The 10712-nt window shown below is 35.2% G+C and overlaps 1 protein-coding gene across 1 annotated transcript in view; it reads left to right on the top strand.

The window, feature by feature from the left end:
* The first annotated feature begins 1703 nt into the window (after window positions 1-1703).
* Window positions 1704-10712, top strand: part of Snup (snurportin-1) — a 285875-nt gene continuing 276866 nt past the window's right edge. The window contains exon 1 of the mRNA XM_090377225.1: window positions 1704-1723. The gene's annotated coding sequence lies outside the window, so the exon portion shown is untranslated. The remainder of the gene's footprint in view (window positions 1724-10712) is intronic.

Here is a 10712-nt window from a genome sequence, read left to right as displayed (position 1 = left end):
TGAGATGGTTTGTCCATATATTGTTTAAAAATGCTTCATAAAAACAGCAAGCGCCGGCCCCCCAAAGAACCAAGTGTTCCCCCAGGGAGCGCCCCACTAAGGGAACACTTGGGAACTATATTAAAAACTAGGATGTTAAACTCCAACAATGAATTAAGCAGCACTATTGTTCACTGACCGAAAGATGCTATGTTTAGTATTACTCTGCAGTTTTGCATACAAATCTTATTTTTAAGTTTTAATGACGTTCGTTGCTTCACCATGTGTGTGTGTGTGTGTCCGTTCTTAAACATATAACAGCGCCGCTAGAGCTAAATGGATTTTTATGACGTTGTGAAGGCCTCACTAAAACCTGTCGATCAAATTCAGATCTGTCGATGGCCCACAACTTGAAAAACTCCTACATAATCTTAATCTACCTATTTATCATTATTATCAATTTATTTTTCACTTGATGAGTCAATCCAGGGTCAGCCATTGGCTAGAAGGCTGTGGTATATATTCTCAGGTATGAAATCAAACTGCATATATATATGAGGTTATATAGGCATGAAGCGTTCACTATGCAGTTGCATACAAAGCTTTACATTATTATTTTAAATTCCATTTGAATTTATTTAGAATTAAATTTAATTTTTATTTTATAATAAGAATTTTAATTAAAATGTAGATCAAGCTATAAGATTATTACTATATTTAATACCACTCTTATACCACGTGAAATTAATAACATAGTTTATTAAACTATTCGCCTAAACCACTATACATTAAGGTGACGTTTCGGGTATCTTACCGATACCCATCATCAGACCATGCTGTTGGGGGACAGAAAATAGAAAGGGTTCCAAATATTTTGAATATTTTAGAATATTACAGTTATAATTACCAATATTTTACAATTCCAATTATAATTACTAAGATATTACAATTCCAATTTAATTGTAATCTTAGTAATTATAATTGGAAATGTAAAAATATGATTATTGTAATTGCAGTATCGGTAATTATAATTGGAATTGTAAAAATTTGATAATTGTAACTGTAATATTCGGAAATACAGTATTCAAAATTTGTAACCTTTTCTATTTTGTGTTTCTCTAACAGCATGGTCTGATGATGGGCGGTAAGATACCCGAAACGTCACCTTAATGTATAGTAGTTTAGTCGAATAGCTTAATAAACTATATTATTAATTTCACGTAGTATAAGAGTGGTATTAAATATAGTAACAATCTTAATAGAAAACAACCACGTAACGTCCTTCCATAACTTAGATAGCTATAATTTTGTTTGTAATTTATTGTGCTCTTGAGCACGTTCTTATCAGAAATACATACTGTGCTAATGACCTCCCAGTGAAAACATTTACGGTACGATACACGAATGTTTCATCTTCAGCTTCATCTTGGCGACATTAGGCGACCTGTTCTTATCCTGAAAATTTCCTCTAAATCTGCACGAAACGGTATAAATCAGAAAACACTTGCATACTGTAAGTCGTCGTTACAAGCTTTTCAGGTCAATCGTAGGCAATTAGAAAGCTCTAGTGTGTACGTGTGTGCTTCGGGATTTTTAGATTTTTTTCTTCCACATTTTTAGGGAGCTGCAAAAGGGAGGGTGAGTTGTGTCAGCTTGCGAGGCCATGATGATGATGATCAACCGAGTAGTCTATTCTGGAAACATCTAATACGTTGGCAGCTGGGCTGTTCTGTGAATGTTTCTTGTGAGTATATGAAAAGGTATACAAATGAGTTAAGAAGGTCACTATTATTGATGTAAAATATAAGTCATTAAGATGAATATTGGCTATATGGAAAAGCCGTATAGCAAAATTAAATTAAATTTTAATTTATTAATTACTGTCGAAACTCTTCTCAGGTAGCTGCTAAACGGACTGGCTTTCTCTTAATTTGTGCGATATTCAATAACAAATTATGCAAATATACTGGACAGTGTAGTTGTCCAGTAAAAATTATTGATTATGGTAAGGTTTATAAGAAAAACGAACTTTTATCTATAAACTTTTCCAAAACTATAAAAAAGTAAATGTCTATCCAAAAGGGAATCAGAGAAATCGGTGTAAATACGATAAAGCTTTGTATGATATAATTAAGAGCATTTTAATCTTAATAACGATATCATTATGAAAATGCGCCCTGGTGCGCAACCTCTCTCACTCACCTTTTCCATTATTTCTTGTGAATCACTTAAGGTGTTCTCGCTTTACGCCATTCTTCTGAAGAAGGAATGTGTCGCGGAATACGAGAACCATCTGTATTTGTATTAAACTTAATGGGAATGAGAGGAGTTTATTCTGTTTATTAAGTTTACCCATTTTTGTTGCAAAGTAGGAAAGTTTTTCCTTTTTTTTAAATGTGTTGATAAAAGGGCATAAAAACGTATTGCCCACTTAATCAATGCTAAAATAATAGTGGAATAAATAAAAAGTTCTAAACTTGCTGTAAAGCATGAATAAATTTTTTTAATGTCCCTCAGCCTTTAGATTCAACAAGAACAATAAAAAAAAACTTAAGCTTTCCAAATCTCTCCATAATAAAAGCATAATTCTATAGGAAGCAAGAAATTAATCACTGTTCATACTTTAATGCACAACACTTCAAAAAACTCGATAAATAAAAGACATCACGCAACGCAGATTAAATGCACGTGGTGGACCGCTATGAAAGTTTAAGTAAAAAATATGAATAGCTTAGATTAAGGAGGAAAAAAAAAAAAAAAAAAAAACGAAAGCGAAGTCTGTGCTAGGGCTTCGCGATTGCAATCGCTTGGTTGGAATTGCCATATCCAAAAATAGACACTGATTTTCGGTATTTTTTTAGGGTGATATAAAAAAATAGCATGCCAGGTAGTGCTGACGACTAAAAAAAATGTCTATATTGACCATTTGTGTGTGAAACACTAAATTTTACATGGTTTTATCGGATCACAAGACAATCATCAAACGGACCAAAAATATTGTACCCCCACCACCGTTTTTTTTTTTTTTTTTTTTTTTTTTATGTGCTGTAGCTCCAACTTACAAGTGGTTGCCAGCTTTCGGCCACATGTATTGATCCAGACACCTAATGTGTCCATAAGGGTATCTAAATATGTGCAGCACAAATTCAGCCATTATTAGATAATATAGTACAGTAAAAATTTGTTGAATTTTAAGAAAATTCTGCATGTTCAATCAGTGTGTTCTTTTCGCATTGCTTAAAGAGCTGTCATTTGTCCTTGTGTGATTTTACTCGTGTGCATTCAGTTAAACTGCAGAAATAAAAGCGAAACGCTTTTGTTTCCTTTTGACTGAGTCCATCCTGATGATCTGTTCGGTTTTGTTAGAGGAGAAAATAATTCAGCTGATCATGCGTGCGTGAATATGAAAGCGAATTCCTCAAAATAGCAAATGTTAAAGTAAATTGCAAATGAAATGAAATAAAGCAGAACATTGTGGAAAGCGGCTGACAAAAATTAAATTTTCCTCCCCAGGTAACGTATTTAAATAGGTTTCTATCGCATTATCCTAAAAGCAAGCACTCGTTCCAAATTCAGATCTGCTTTCTAATAACAGCTATAATTGATCCAATCGCCTTATGGTGTGTTTATTTAGTCAGGGATTGGGACTGTCACTAGTCCCTTGATAACATCCAGCGTTCCGGGATATTACAGGAGGCATATTGTACCGACAGAGAAAGAATCAATACACGTGACGTCACCACCTGATCCACGCAACAATGATAAGTGAAGCACGCGACTACTGCAGTGTGTTGGCACGCGACGATGACTCATTCTCGCGTAGCTGTAGTGAAGGAATTCGCTCAACCTTCCCCTCCCCCCATTTAGGTTTCCGCTGGAGATACTTTTACTCTTAACCGTCTTTACATTGCCCTGCAATAGATGTAATGAGCTTGAGAAGCAACGATCTGGGCCGTGGTTCTAGTAATTAGTATTGGAAGTATGTTAGATTTCGTAATGAAAGAATCTCGCTTGCAGCCCTTACAGTAACGGAATTGCGAAATTTTTCATTCAATCTTCAAATGAAAACTATTTCATTTGAAGGAGAAATTTATTCTCCAGAAATATTATTTAATTTCCAAAGGAACCCAAGATTGAATATTTTCTAAATTGCTTTGCGTCGATATTTGAATTGCACTTCATATTTAGCAAACGAAAGATATTTATAGAAGAATTAAAAGCAGAAAAAAAAAAGTTGAGAAAATATAACTAATAAATCACTGGTATTAATAATTCTGTAGTGTAGTTTGTTTATTCTTGGATGAAGACCATTAGTTCTGATCTGATTTTGATTTGATTTTTGGTTTTATATCGCAGCATTAGTTCTGAGATGTGATGCAGGTATGATAAAAATCCAAAGTTCTATAAATGACTGATTTGGTAAATGAAAGGAGTCAACACCATACTTAATAACGTAGTAGTTATCTTACTTCTAAGATTTTTGTATCCTAAACATTCTTGATATTCATAAAAATTCATATAGAATATGAATGAATATGAAGAATACAATGATTGTAGAGAATGTTGTGAAGAATGTAATAATTGTAAAGAAAGAAAGAAGAACTGTAAAGAATATAAAGAAGAATGTATTATAGTTGTGCGAAGTATAAAAATGTTAGTTGTGTAGCGGCCATTGCATAAATTGCCAGCACTATTAAAAATATATGCTAGAAGTAAAAATAAAAGTATAAAGAATAAAGTATAATGTTAAGGAATTAAGCACCAATAAATTATAATTGAATAAACAGTAATTAATAAATAATTATCATAATAAATATGTCATATTGGTATTGTTGCAAGTGACATTGTGTGGATAGGGTACAGGAAGCATACCTGAAATCACGGCCAAGTGACATATCTTCAAGTTTTTATTCACTAACCGGAAAATGCATGTCTCACTTGTTTTTAGGTTTAGGCTGTTAATATCATCTGTTTAGGCAACTTATCGGGCTATTTATCATATTTATATAGGATTTTTATTAAGCTATATATCATATTTGTTTAGACTTTTTATTAGGCTATTTATTATGTTTATTTAAGCTTTTCTCTTATAATTGGGTTAAAATTTTTGAATTTCACATTAAAATTGGAGAAATATTGCCGTTTAGATTTTACGATTTCTAAATTTAAAGTTTTGCCTAATAAACTGAATTTTCTCAATGGGAAAGTTGTTTCCCGTCCTCGGTTTAAAAAATTAAGAAAGGATTGTAAGCAATCCTTTCTTAAGTGCGACATAACTGCCCACGTGCAACTGAACGCGTGTATTCAGCATCACATATGTATACAAGTTGTTTCATAACATTACATCTATCCTGCAATCATCTATCTATATCCTGCAACCATCATTCCTTATCTTCAATTTATGCCTCCGCATGTGTGTAGTCTGATCAAGAGAAAGGATTCCATCAGCACTGGGCTTACTCAATCCATTTAAAGCCCTAAATATCTCAATCAGATCACCTCGCAGGTGCCTAGTCCCCAGTCGCTGCAGTTTGCAGAAGAAAAGCCTTTCCTGGTAAGAGCACCCTTTGGTTCCTCTCCCTAATCTCCTTGCTCTTCTCTGCACTCATTCCAACAGATCCACATCCTTCCTAAAATGACGCCTCCATACCTGTATGCAAACCATTGCCTTGTACAATGATATAATCACCTCCTTATCCCTGCTAGTAAAATTAGACATTATATTGGACAGAATTCCATGAGTTTTGTTCTAGAAGCCTAACTGCACTGCTCAGAGAACTGCATATCTGACGGCACAGTTACCCCAAGTTCTTTTTCATTCTCTATTTCTCTTGATGCAGTACCACGCAGTTGGTACGTTAATCTAGAATTACTGTTACCCATAGGTAGTACTTTTTATTTATCAATGTTAAACTTCAGTTGCCACTTCTCAGCTCATCTGATTTATTTTTCTAGATCTTGCAGTAGCACACCCTGATTACTGTCATTAACCACTCGGCAACTTTCGTGTCATATGCAAACTTAGACGTTAAGCCTGATATTCCTTCATCAGTATCAGTAATAAATATAAAAACCATTAATAACATTAGTTAAGTGCCCATTGACAACCACTCTCTGTCTTCTCCCACGTAACCATCCCTTTATCCATAGCAATAGCTTGTCCTTGATGCCACATTTTTGCAATTTCTCCAGCAGTCTTTTATGTGTAACAGTATCTAAAGCTTTTCTGAATTCTAAGTATATCATCATCACCCTATCAGGTTGTAGGCCTTGTGGCCTATTATGGTCTCCAGCCATCTCTTGGTTCTCAGAGAATCTGACGAGGTATCCTAGTTTTATCCATTCGTTTTACATGTTGTATACATTTCTATATGTACTTTTGGGTGTATTCAATGGGTGTCATTTCTAGTATGTCCTTGTTTTTTATGTGATCTAAGAACGTAAATCCTATAGTTTTTCTCATAAATTTCAGCTGAAATGATTCGGCGTTCGTCTTGTTTTTTTGATGGTCCAGGTTTCACTTCTGTCTGTGAGTATTAGTCTGGCTATTGTCTTGTATACTTTTTTCCTGGTATGTCTGCACTTTTCTTCGGTTAAAAACTTGATTGATTATTTTAACTGCTCTGTTAAAGTGTTGAATTTTGTTTCTATTATCGTTTTCTTTTTCATAAGTCAGGCTATAGCCAAGATATTTAAAACAGTTTACTTGTTCAAGAATTGCATTATCAAAACATGCTCCTTTCCTTGAGAAACCATGATTGTTGTTTTTGCAGTTGATATTTCCATGTTAAATTTTTTTGTGATAAGATTTAGATGTGGTATTCAGTATTATAACTCGTCTTCGTTATTGACCAGGAGTACTTGGCCATTGGCATATAGTAAAGTATGAAAGTGATTACAATATTGTAATGTAATACTTCCATGGGCGCCGTAGCCGAGTGGTTATCGTGCGTTAGCAAAAGTACACGAGCCTTGAGTGATCGGGGTTCAAACCCGTGACTGCTAAATACGGTGCTGTTTCTTGTATTCTCTCTACCTTGTGAACTCCTCTGACGTGTGATCGTTCCGGAGTATAAACAGAAAATTTATTATTAAAAACTCAATTGCAATTAAATTGGGAACAGAAATATCATATATATATACATACAGATTGCAACTGTTATTTGGTTGGGAGTTTCATCAGCTAGTATTTCTAAAAGTTTATTTCTTTCCACACTGTCAAAGGTTGTCTTATAATCAATGAAAGCTATGTGTGTTTGTCTATTAAACTCCTTGTGTTTTTCGATTAGGAGTCTCAGAGTAAAAAGCCGTCTGCACAAGATCTACCTTTCATAAATCCATTTTGTCCTTCTCCAATTTTATTACTGTAGTACCTCTCTAGTTTGTTTTTTCGTTATTTTTGCAAATATTTTATATCCGCTATTAAGGAGACTTATTCCTCTATAATTTTCAATCTTTGCAATTGCCTTTTTTATATTTTGGAATGACTATGGCTTTCTGCCAAGATTCTTCACCATGTCATATTCGGTTCAGGAGGTTCGTAAGTCTGAATTTTAAAGTATCGTCAGCATATTCGAACATCTCTATATTGATACCATCTTCTTCAGGGGATTTTTTGTTCTTAAAACATGTTAATGCTTCATTTAATTCTTGTATGTAAATTTCTTATTCTAAGTTATATTTTCGCGTTGGAACTTGTAGCTCTGGAGATATAAAGTTTCATAGTGAGAGAAAGACAAACAGCAAAGAAAAATTAGCAAAACATACTGACTGGATACGATAATCAACCTCAATAAATGCTCAAAACTTAAAAATTGAATCAGAACTAAAAAGTGTCTTCCCAGAATATCATGCGGTGTGCAAAGTTCCTTTGTGTATCATGTAATCAGGGACGTTGGAAATTTGTAGCTCTGGAGATATAAGTTTCAGAGTGAGAGAAAGACAAACAGCAAAGAAAAAATAGCAAAACATACTGACCATATACGCGATCATCAACCTCAATAAATACTCAAAACATAATACACTGTAATTGAATTAGAACTAAAAAGTGCCGTCCTAGAATATTATGAGGCTTGCAAAGTTCCTTTGTGAATCATATAATCAGGGACCAACTTACGCCTGAACAAATGAGACAGTTGTCTAGTGAAAATCTCCCGATCAATTTTGCAGAAGTGCCATATATCTAGCTATGTGTCCACATACCTATGGTCGTTCAAACTATTTCGACCCCCCTTCCCAATCCAAATAAATTCAGGGGACACAGGGTGGTACAAAAGGACTCGCACTAGATGCGAAGAACCCCTGCCAGAGCCAGTCCTACAGATTTAATTCTTGCTAGGACTTACAATACCGAGATTCCGGGACCCTGGTAATTTTTTTCCGGTATTCAAATCCCGGTATTGACACAAAAATACCGGTTTTTCGGTACTCATTTAAAAAATAATTATCCATGATTTATTCACATAAAGGTTATAAAATCGACAACAATAAATCATTAATGGAAGGCGGTGCAAAGCCTGCATCGACATTAGGGGAGGCCATATCTCCTACTGAGGACCACCTCTTCCCTTTGTTCCATCTCTGGCAGTGATGCATCTGTATTATGGCAGCCAGTGCTATATTGCCATTTTTGAACAAAGTCCCTCTGTACCGTTTTGTTTCCGTTGTTGTGTAGGTGTTATTTCATTCATCGTTTCTGTACCTCACGAGGTTCCTTTGGTATGCTTTTCCCATATCCAGGCCACTCCTATGAGAAGCTACTGGTGAAAACCTGACTGGTTTTTAAATGTTGCACACCAGTGTAGGATTACCGTCCTCTCCACACCGGGTGGAAAAGACCTGAGTTCGAATCCCGTCGATGACAGGAGGAATTTTATGGGTATTTTTCACAACATGGCTGAGTTAGTCGGTCTCACGCGAGGGTAGCTAGGTTTTTTTTTTTTTTTTTTTCTCCCGGAACTCAAATTTTTCGTCCATCAAACAGAAAATCGACCTCAGAACACACGCAATTTACAGACAATATAATAATAATAATAACAATAATCTGTTTATACTCCGGGACGACCAAACGGTCAGAGCAGTTCGCAAGATAGACAGAATACAAGAAACAACACCGTATTCAGCAGTCTCAGGTTTGAACCCCGGTCACCAAGGCACGTGGACTTATGCACCCGCGCGCCTGACCACTAGGCTACGGCGGCCTTCTAATATACAGACAATATACATGGAGCAACATGGTTGCTCCATGTATATTGTCTGTATATTAGTTTTCGTTGCTCCTAAAACCCAATAACAACAACAACATCCATAAAAACAGCAAACAGACTAGAGAACACACAATTTACAGACATAACACAAGAATAATTGATGTAACAAGACGGCTACCTCAATTATCCGTGTGTTTCCTTTTCTCATTTTACAGAATAGGAAAAATTCAGTTGATTTCAAAATAAAATTCTAAGGCACCTGAAATGTAACGCGCTGCGTAAGTTATTTGTACATTTTTTGTCTATAATTACCCATCACTTCTTTAGTTCCTTGTGTATTGTGGAACCATTGGTATTTCTCCCGTCGTACTTTACAATTTTAGATATTCAATGATTCTCATATATTCGCCTTCTCTCTGTTTGTTTGTTTGTTATTTGGTTTTTATTTCTCCCGTCGTACTTTACAATTTTAGATATTCAATGATTCTCATATATTCGCCTTCTCTCTGTTTGTTTGTTTGTTATTTGGTTTTTATTTCTCCCGTCGTACTTTACAATTTTAGATATTCAATAATTCTCATATATTCGCCTTCTCTCTGTTTGTTTGTTTGTTATTTGGTTTTTAGGAGCATTAGCAACTAAGGCCATATTGCTCCGGGGATATGCGGTGGTCATTCCCTGACCTTTCCGCATCCTTCGTATTTGGTGGTCACGGGCTCGAACCCCGGTCTAATCAAGAAGCGTGTGCTACGCACTGCTGCTCCTCCCCACCTGGCTACGGAGGCGCCACCTTCTCTCTGTGTCGTCTTCCCAGTTGATAGAGGATATAGCGAATTAAACTGTCACAGCCTTCTTTCCTGAAATTAAAACCCATGTTTTCCGCCTTTAGTAACTGCAACCTCTCTTCTCATTGTCCACCTTAGAATACCGTGATCAGTTCTCACTATGGGTTTCTGTACTATCAATCCTATGATGCTATCTGGTACATCGGCGATGATCAGGGCAAGAATATTTCTGAATCTAGTGCGTTTCCCAATATACATTCTTATACAAATAACAATCATCTAATTGATTTAAAAAAAACAAACAAACCCATAAGTAAGCATTCACATATGCCGCCTGTTCCCTCTGCACGTTGGGGCTCTCGTCATACTCTTCACAATCTTCTGGTCTGTAGTAAACTCTCACTCTCATTTTAGCTTTGCTTCAAAGTACCTCACACTATACAGATTCTATGCTGGGATGTTGAGGTGTAGAAATTCCGAATCTGGGAAAGCGTTTGCCATGCTCAGGCTGCTTTTGATAAAAATTGACTCCGCCTCCTTCTGTGTGGTCTGTGCTTCCTAAATACATTTAAGAAGGAAATATGCCATAATTAAACTCATCGTCCCCTATTTCTATATGACACAATTTTATATATATATATATATATATATATATATATATATATATATATATATATATATATATATATATGTATCTAAAATTATGTCATATAGTGTCATAAAATTGTGTCATATATATATA

Source organism: Mastigoproctus giganteus, chromosome 7 (assembly GCF_048544385.1).
Source record: "Mastigoproctus giganteus isolate SK-2022 chromosome 7, ASM4854438v1, whole genome shotgun sequence".
Taxonomy (NCBI): domain Eukaryota; kingdom Metazoa; phylum Arthropoda; class Arachnida; order Uropygi; family Thelyphonidae; genus Mastigoproctus; species Mastigoproctus giganteus.
This window is presented reverse-complemented; position numbering and strand designations above follow the sequence as displayed.